The sequence below is a fragment of the Thamnophis elegans genome, chromosome 13 (genome assembly GCF_009769535.1).
Source record: "Thamnophis elegans isolate rThaEle1 chromosome 13, rThaEle1.pri, whole genome shotgun sequence".
In the NCBI taxonomy this organism is placed as follows: domain Eukaryota; kingdom Metazoa; phylum Chordata; class Lepidosauria; order Squamata; family Colubridae; genus Thamnophis; species Thamnophis elegans.
The window spans coordinates 32,221,503-32,232,021 of record NC_045553.1 but is presented as its reverse complement, the minus strand read 5'-3'; positions in this window follow the sequence as shown (position 1 = coordinate 32,232,021).

Genomic DNA, 10,519 nt, shown 5'->3' with positions numbered 1-10,519 from the left:
TATACTGCTTTACAGTGGTTTAGACCCATCTCTAAGCGGTTTACAGAGTCAACATATTGCCCCAACAACTGGCTCCTCATTTTACTGACCTCGGAAGGATGGAAGGCTGAGTCAACCTTGAGCCTAGTGAGATTTGAACTGCGAATTGCAGGCAGCCGGCAGTCAGCAGAAGTAGCTTGCAGTACTCCACTTTAACCACTGCGCCACCACAGCTCAGACTTATGCCGAAGCCCATCTTAAGGGAATTCCACAGTACGATAGCTCGGAAAGGCAAATATTTGGTCCCTGTGACTGACCCAAATTCAATCTTGCGTACAAAATACTTTTCCCTCCTACTACTACAACAACAACAACTCTGTGAGCTGTGTTGGGATGAGAGAGAATGACAGGCCCAAATTCACCCAGTTGGCTTTCCTGTCTAAAGCAGAATGGAAACTCACAGTCACCTGATGATTGGCCCAGAGTCATCCAGGTGTCTTTCATGCCTAAGGCAGGGCTAGAACTCACAGTCCGCTGTTTCTAGCCTGGTGCCTTAACCACTAGATCAAATAGTTATACTGCAAATGCTCCTGTGGAGAGGAGGTGCTGCCATTATGTGAAAAGAAAATAGGGACATTTTCGTGCAGTGGGCTACCCTCACCTGATCTAATGAATCACAACCACATCAGTCCCTTTGTAAACTAGCATATTGTGTGATTCATGTCCTGTGCTTAGCCTACAGTACTGTGAATCACGTGAACCCAGAAAAAGATTGAACTATGTGATTAGTAATTTTTAACACTGGCTATATCTTGTTACCGTTGCCATCAGAAGCTCAACTTGAGGGTTGGTCTCTTAATTGTCTATATAATTTTTGAAAGATGACTGTTAACAACATGGGCTCCCTTCCAATCCATCACTATGTTTTCTTGGGATTTTTTTGGGGGGGGGTGTGTGTCTGTTTCTTAGCTATAGTGGTGCTGGATTTCTAGGTTCAGTAAGGAAAATACCATAGTCACATCCATATCAAATTTGTCATATCAAAACCATGTAACCGAGAGGCAACAGCCTGGTTGATCCAGCGTATTAAGCCACAATGCAACAGTTTGGTTTTGTGAGAGCATCATGTGTTAGGCAGTCCAAGGGAAAATGGTTTGTTAGGTTACTTGTAATTACACGACTTAACACAAGCTGTGATCCCAGTTTCTGATTAGTTTTCCAGCATATTTCAGCTCTACCCAATCCATGTTTGATCTCACTGTGCAATAAGTTTAAATAGGGGGTTTAGTGCATTCTATGTAGCTTATTCAAGTAAATGTTAGTAGAAATCCCATTTTGCAAACTTGTGCTAAGGATTTGAAGGCAGGGTTTCACTGTGTTTGTGGCAATAGACCTGTGTCCCTGGAATCTTGCCACTTGTTTTTCCACCAGTCTTCATATGCCTTGCCATACATAGCCAGCTCTGCTATTGGATAAGATGACACAGCTGCCTCCAAATGCTTGGTGGGAACCGCAGCAAGATGTCAGAAAACAGAATTCACTAGTTTTCATGGGTTCTCCCTTCCAAGCTAGCTTGCTGCTTTTAGCTGCCATGGAGTTTCCTTCATTAGTGTAAAACTGCCAATCAACTTGCTATTGGTTCCTTTATATAGATGCACCATTTTATGTATTCTTTATCTGCTTAGCCACCTAAATACATTGAACCAATATCATGCCATTTGGGCAAAAACCCAACAGGTCCTGGGATTTAGCGATTACAAAATCACAAAACTGTGTCTCATTCACTTTGGCCAAGTCATGTGGGGGAATTCACTGGAGAAAGCAGTTATGGTCCAAAGAGTTAGCAGTAAAAGGAAACCAGGCCATCAAAGGACACAATGGCTGGACACCATCAAAACTGACATCATCCAGAGCCTAAAACAACTCAAAATGGCAGTGCAAGGTCAGAGGTTGTGCAGAGGCCTGGCCTATAGCATCACCAAGAGTTGGACATGACTGAATGGGTAACATCATCATCCTTCACCTGGTCTTATGGAACCATCTTGTTACGTCATAATTACCAGAGATGCAGATGGAAGAGGACACTGCTGTTGTTTTGTACTATCATGATTTTAATGTTAAACCTCCTGAATCCCTCAAACATTTTTTTTCTTCCCATCCCTTTGGGATGGAAGAGCCTGGAATTTGTCATGGTTTTGGCCATACAAAAACTAAAGGAGAGAATGGGCCTTATAAATTGTCCATTGACATCAGAGGTGCATCAACTTTTTTGTTGGAAAAAAAAAGAGATCATAATATTATTTCCTTTTTTTGGTACCTTGTCAGAAGTTGAAATTGTACAGGATATTTTGAATGTAGGGAGCTGCCTACATTTCAAAGCTAGAGTTTTTCTTTAAATTTTATAAATGTGTCTATAAGCATTTACACACTTTGCTTTTTGTGTTCTATTTTCTTTTTACCTCACTGCTTATATAATTGCCTTCTGCCCATATTCCCATACTTGTGAAAACAAACATAAACGTACACATAATGTGCATCTATCTATCTCTGCATCCCACCTTTTAATTGACTCCTAATTATAAATTAATGTAGCTCTTTTTCTGAGAAGAGTGATGAAGCTTAGAGGGTTGCTGAGAGGTGCAGTCTGGGTAATCTAATAAATGATCTTTGGCAAAAATCCTGCAGTGTAAAATTCTTGGCTAAACTCCCTTTCTTTGTGTATTCCCTTGTTAAAACAATCCATGATGCCTTGAATTTCAAATGCCTCAGGGGTCAGATGAACAACTTCTGGCATGTTAACACTTAAATATCTGCCAGACTGAAGGCAGCGCTCAAGAAATCATTTACAAATGAGTGCCCTCTTGAGGTTAAATCTGCGCCTATACAAAATGCAAATTTTTGTTAAGGCAGGATGCTAAAAGATACATCCACCAGCACTTAACCTTTCTATTCATGGTTGGGAGGCAAAATCTCTACTGATTGAAATTGGAGGTTTTTTCCTGCCTTCCTTTATATATTTCTGTCTATTTAGGAAATACACAAGCTACCTATGTTATAAAGAGGTAAATGTTTTAAATAAGTAAATGTTAATGTTTTAATTTAATTGGCTGAGTTTTATAGTTTTAATATGGTTTTGTATGTCTTTTAATTTTTGATTTGAGGGCTGGCTAATGTACTGTTGAAAAATGAGCAATCGTCTAAATATTTAAATAAATAAACTCAGTTTCCAATCCTGGAACCTGTTAATGGGTGCAACAAATTGAAAAATTGAAACAGAGATGCTACAAGCCCTATAAGTCCCTATAGAGGACTTAGAGGCACTGTTCAATTTCAATTTCTGTTTGCTGAGTGGAGTGAAAAGTAAAGGAATAAACTCAAACTGGTGATTAAGAACAACAGAAACTGATGAACTAAAAATAAACTGGGGTTTGTTAGAAAGATCCGATATTTTGTGACAGATTTCAGTTGCCCTATTTTGATTTAAATCTGAATATTCTGGCCTATTCTGAACAATTAAACAGTGGGAAGACTTGCTTCAGAAGTTGTGGATGTTCTAACACTGCAGGTTTTTAAGAAGAGATTGGACAACCGTTTGTCTGAAATGGTAAAGGGTCTCCTCCTTGAACGGGAGGTTGGACTAGAAGACCTCCAAAATCCTTTCCATCCCTGTTATTGTGTTGTCTGATATTCTATGAATCTTCTGGGACAGATTCTTGGTTCATCTAAAATCTGCCATTTTATCCATAGGAAATATCATCTCATCCATAGGGAATAGCTATGATTGAACCAGGTAGAGTTGTTGGGATATGAAACAGACTGTGCTGCTAAATATGGTTTCTTCTGAATAAGGATTCCAAACCTCTATTTTAGTTGGGTTAGAAGATAAGAATCTTCCTCTCCACCCACTTACCAGTATAACTTGGGTAAATGTGTAACTTCTGACTTGTTCCTGCTGGTTGTAGGAGTGAAAACAAAATTAGAAGGTCATTTCTTGTTACAATAGCCATCTGGCAAAAGATCAGGCAAACTATTTATAGATATTGCTGCAGATAACGCTTAATATTTATGGTTTGCCTGCCCTTAGCCAATATAACTTATTTTAATCATTTCTATTTTGCAATCTCCTCTACACTTCCTGTGTTGGAAATATATTTTTGCTGGTGGCAACCAAATAAAATCCCCAGTGTTTTCCACTCTAGCAGTAATTTTTGATGCATTTTGGGTATCTAAGCCTGACTTGGAGAACCCACAGCTTCGTATGCCTACCAGAATGCTTCCAAACATCCTATTATTATCATGTCATATATCACTCAATCAATCAAAAGAATTTTATTATAGTCATAGGCTGGAGACCATAACAAATTAAAAAAACCTCAATAAATGTACAATTTAAAATTCTAGAATAAAATAATAAATAACAGATAAAATCTATGATGAAACCCAGTCTGTCAATTTTACATGGTTCAATTATATACTAAAATCACATATCTCACTCCTTCTACTTTCTTACGACATTTGCATGTCAAATTTGACCATGCTAAGAAAGTGTCAGCAAACACCAGTATCTACTGCAAGGAAGAGCACAATGGAAGAATTTCCTGGTCTTAACAGTTGTACTTCCACCAGCAAGGTCCAATCATCTGAAGAAGTGGTTATCAGAAGGGCCTTCTTGGCTACTGAAAATGTGAGATATGAGACTGAGATTATTCCATACTTTGGATAATCTTTATCCTATAAGGAATGTGTAAATTGTTATCCCTCTTTTTTTCAGTAGAAACCTGGGTACTAGGCATGGAATATATTAAATACAGTATATTATACCAGATTTTACAATACACGCAACTGTATTTCTTTGGAATGATCATCAGCTTTCATTTTGTCTATTGGTTAGCAATATTTCATAATTTCATTTCATAAAATTATCAAGAAAATTTTCTGACTTTTTATGGCTGAACCAGCAGACTCATTTTAGATGCTGCTCTTGTTTCCTGTCCTGTCTCCTACATTTATAGTATCTCATCTGAAACCTCAAAAGCTTGCAGACACAATTCTTCTAATCAAGACATTACTCATAATTTTTAGATTTTTTTAAAAAATAATCATTTTAAAAAATTGCAATAACAAGAACAGATAGATAGATAGATGATAGATAGATGATAGATAGATGATAGATAGATAGATAGATAGATAGATAGATAGATAGATAGATAGATAGATAGATAGATAGATAGATAGATAGATAGATAGATAGATAGATAGATGATAGATAAAATGAAGAATGTTTAATGTAAAGAAAAGAGTTAGTTCAGATTAGGTCTGCTAGTTTAAAGAAAAAATATCTCATATGTGTACTTATATGAGTGTGTATTTTATGGTTGTGTTAAAAATCTTAGGAGATCTGGGATACTTCACTATTTGATTATGACATACTTTTTTTGCTGTATTGAACTACCAATATTTAAAGATGACAGACAGATGATGATGATGATGATGATGATGATGATAGATAGATAGATAGATAGATAGATAGATGATAGATAGATGATAGATAGATAGATAGATAGATAGATAGATAGATAGATAGATAATAGATGATAGATAGATAGATAGATAGATAGATAGATAGATAGATAGATAGATAGATAGATAGATAGGGATGGAGAGACAGACAGACAGATGATAATATGGGTGCAGAAAGTAAAAAGAAAAAAACCCATTTTCCCTGAATTCCTCACCAATCTTATTTCATTCATTCTATCACCCTATCACCATATGTATATTTATCCAAGCATTGAAAGGAACTGGATTCTTTAGATGCTTCACAATTTTTCAGAAGAGTGAGGCTACACTATTTGAAAGAAACAACAGAGTTGAAAATGCCTCAAGGGAGAAAAGATGCTAACTAGCATTTAATGGTTGGCTGAGCCTTACAGACATTCCTTTCTCTGTTGTTTGATGCAAATTTCTTCCCCTGTTGCATGTGAAAGCAGAGGGGTCCTCTGGCCCTGTAGAGTTAGCAGCCTCTCCTTAGCACAGCCTTCTTTTGAGCCACAAGGAGTGTCCTCATCTCTATTCAGATGCAAAGATCAAACCAGCATTTCAAACGTTTGCTGCGTATTCCATGCAGCAGGGAACACTTTGCACCAAATGTAGCCTGGCTTTTGCCCACGGCATAAATTTAGCTCCCTTTTTATTGATTTGAAAGATTTTCTGCCATTAGTTCATTAGAGATCAAGGCGATAGAAAGATCCACTGTCTGGATTCCTGCTTTTTGTTAAGCATAACAATGGGATGACTTGCCTTGGGTTTGTGGTCAATGTTGGCATAATGACAATAGAGCTCTGCTAGTCTTGATTCAAACACAGAACAAGTTTAAGCTAACCCAATGGGATGTGTGGACCCAGTCAACCAAGCAGGCTAATATTTTATCTCCGTGCAAAACATGTTAGTTTCAAAGGTACAAAGGAGCCATGTGTCCTAATAGTTAAATCTGTAGAAAACTTTCTTCAAGGGTCCTCAGTATCATTTTTTGTCCTCAATACCATTTTTTTTTCTTTTGGTGAACAACTCTATCACTTATTTTATGTTCAACTGGTTCACAAAGGCAATGTCTGGCAAATGATGAATGCTTATTCCCCTAAAAATAAAATAAAAAAACAGAGCCAGCTTTGAGTAGAGCTTTACTCCTGCTAACATCATGATATGTCCATGTAGTTTTTCTTGGTAATCATAAAGATGTGACTTGCTATTTCCTTCTTCCAGAAAGTTTTAGATTTCCATTTTACTTGACAGTCCTGGGATTATCCATCTCCAAGAACTAACCAGCTCTGACTCCTATTAGCTATAGAGGACTAAGTTCAGTGATTCAGTCATCAAGAAAGGTGTCAAGTCTTCTTGAAAAGTAAAGCTCTGGACTCCACCTCTTCAGAACACAATTGGTGGAATGTTCCACCATATAATAGTTTTCTCCATTCTGGGAGAGTTAAGAAGTGTGGTAGACATATAGGCTCTGTTCCCATCTTCCAATAAATATATTTAAGGAGGATTACTTCATGAATCACAAGATTAAGATCAGTGAGAATAATTCAGTATTGTCTTATAGGTATTGGTGGTTTAAGTATGTAGGGCATTCCTTAGAATCTAGATCAAGTCAAACTATTGAACAGTTTAGTTTGTTATAGTCTATGCTGTTTTCCACAATTTATTTCCTTCCAAACATGTTGCTCTATATTTCCATCACTTTCCCCCATCAGTAAGTAACATCTCAACATTCTAGAGAAGATTCTATCCTGGACTGAGTTGGAGGTGCTATGGATTAAAGCCAGGACTTTCACCTTGCAAAGAATCAGCTTGAACCTCTGAATTATGGTCCTTCAAATCATATGGTTGAACCTCCCCACTTGCTCAGAAACACATGTTTGCACCCAATGGAAACCAACTGGAATTGGCCCATGTCAACACCACCACCTTGGAGATAAAAGGGAACATATGGGTTCCTCCAATCACTGTGATCTACTGGTGTGGGTTAGCCTTTTTCCTGAGCTGGCATGGTGGGTGGCATCACAGCCTTCCTTCTTCTTTAAATCACTGTATCACATATATCTTTGCCCTTGGTAGATGACACTTAACATGTGGTGGGAGGAGAAACATTAGGTTCACTCCTCTCTGAGAATCATTTGGGGCAACAGCTTCTGCAAATGAGTCTCTAGTCACGCCTTAATTACTTTGGGTCACAGCAGTGTGAAACTTCATCTGCATATGAGGCCAATGCTATTCCTCTAGGCTTGGAGGCTAGCCTCAGGGATGAGACCCAGACACACTTTGTTTATCTACACGGGCAAATGTGGATTGGAAGGCAATGATCTCCACACCACTAGAAAATAAATACCACACACACACAAAATCACATACATATCCTTATGCTCAAAAGATTGCCCTTCCTGCCAAGTATTAATCTCCAGAAACCACGTCAAGATGTTCAGAAGGAACATGCTTCAAGGATGCACCATACAATATTAATTATGTATTACGAGGGGTTGATGAATTAATACATATCGTTAATACATCACAGATGTATTCGTACATTACCCACTGGTTACATTCATACAACACATTTACTCTGGTTACTGATTCAACCCTAACCCAAGTTTATATAATACATTGAACTATAATAAAATGGGGAGGGTCTGTACAATGTATAAAACCTTAGTGGACATTAAAACTAATAAAACTTTACTTTTAAGTTGAGATTTGATGTTATTATTTTATTCTACTGCACTAAAGGAAGTTGGAAGTCAACACCTTTTTTCTTTTTCCTTCTTTTCTCACACTTTTCCCTTCCTTTTTCCTTCCCCTACCTTTCCTACTATTTCTTTTGTATTTCTGTATCTTATAGAATTAATACATACATACATGAAAACTTTGGCTAATAAAAACATAGTACATGATTCCTGTTGAGAGGCTTTTACTTGACTTAGTTAAGTGTGACCCAGATTTCCCTCAAACATAGCCAAATAACATTAAGAGATAAAATTGGTCTACATTAGAGATTAAACCACACTGATCTTGTAAGTTCCATCTGATCTATAGCTAGGAAATTCCATGTTGGGTCAAAGCAACTCACCATTAGCTCTCAACTGGCTTTCCCTCTAGCCACAAAAAGGGGATGTATTTGGGCTTACACTACTCCATCCTAATTGATTAATGGTCCAGTTGCCCAGAAGATTCAAAGACAGTCCCTTTCTTCCAATCCTATGAACATGTCTACATTAGGATATTAGGAATAGAATGAACCAGCTACCTTAAAACTCCAACATGCCTTGAGGGAGCTGTTAGAGTATCCTGTTTGTCACAGGGTATGGTTCTACTTCCTGCTTCCATGTGGCCAAATTAGTAATAGCCCTTTAGCCAAATCAAAACCATTCTGATAAACAAACATTGCAGATTAGGCAAAATCTTGGCTTAAAAGCCCCTGCAAGTGCTGAAGCAATATTCAACATTTCCTGTCCAAATTGCCTCACCTTTATTTAGAAAAGAGGATGACCAAAGAATCAAGGACTACAGTCATTGATTAGCACTCATCTTTCTTTTGAATAAGTGATCTTCAACAAGCACATCAATATGTTCCTCCCAGAAGGGGTGTGGAATGTGAGAACACAAGATTAGCATTCTGTGAGTGTCAGAGAAATGTCATTCCCATGGATTTATAATATTTGCCACATAATATTCTTACCAACATTAAATTAATGTAGTCTGTTCTCCAGCAAAGCAGAGGATGAAAGCTGGTCTAATCAATACTTTTTGATTCTAATACATGGAAAGGAATGTAAACTCTTCCCACCCATAATTGTTTCCACCTTTTACACCTGTATTTTAATCAACATGTTCCTGAATATGTCTCCAAACTCAATTTATGGGCCTTATCCACCCCTTTCCATCTATATGTGCCATCCCTATAAACTTGACTAAATACATTGATCTACAAATTTGGGGAAATTATCAAATTCTGAGATAAAATGTGTTAATTTTACATATTTTGATTAGACAAATTAAAAAAAAGATAATAAGGGTGCTGGTTGGCTAAAGTTTTCAAGATGTTTCACAATAAAGATTTATATACAGGCAGGTATATTTGCCTACAAGGGAGTCTAATGATCATGGTGCCTCGTAACTTCTCGACAAAGTAGAGTAGAACAATGAAAATTGTACCACATGGAAGTGTATTAATCTATTTTCACTTTGAGAACAGCAAGGCAGGTGACTATGAAAAACATATGAAAAATTTGCTTAGGTCCTATAAAGCACAGGTCACAGAAAATTCACTTCTTACACTCACATTTAGACTATTTTCCTTTGAACTGTGGGGCAATGAATGATGAGCATGGAAGAGATTCTACCAGGATATGGCAGGCATGGAGAAAAGATACCAAGGGAATTGGAGTCCGTAGATGCTTGCTGATTTCTACTGGAATCTCCCCAGGGATGATCTTACTGCAGTTCACAAGAGAAAAGCCAAAAAGCACAGTTTAGATACCGAATAAAGATGGGAACTTTTCATTTAATCTGATGTTAGGGCTTGTCAGTTTTCATGCAAAAAGCATGAAAATGTTATAAAAATGTTATGAAAAGCCAGTAAATGAATGGAAAGTTGTGTTATTGGTATCAATAAAAAGATAAACTTTAATGATTGGTGTGGCACTATTCTCATCGTTATATCACATTTTGCAGAAAAGTTATGGAGCATAATTGCACATTCCCCTTGAAAATTTGAATTATTTTGACGAAATGTTGACCTGATGCTGTATCTTGGAAACTGGAGCCAATTAATACCCAGGACTTAATTTTCCTTTATTAGTGACCCAATTCTGATACAATTCAGCTACCTTAATTTCTGAGGCTTTCTTCTTGTAGACCAGTGATGTCAACCAAACCAATGCAAAACAAAAGGTAGAGATGCTAAAGGCATATTTGTATACATGTATATACATATAACCTGTGTGTGTGTGTGTGTGTGTGTGTTATGTATATACATATAATGAGG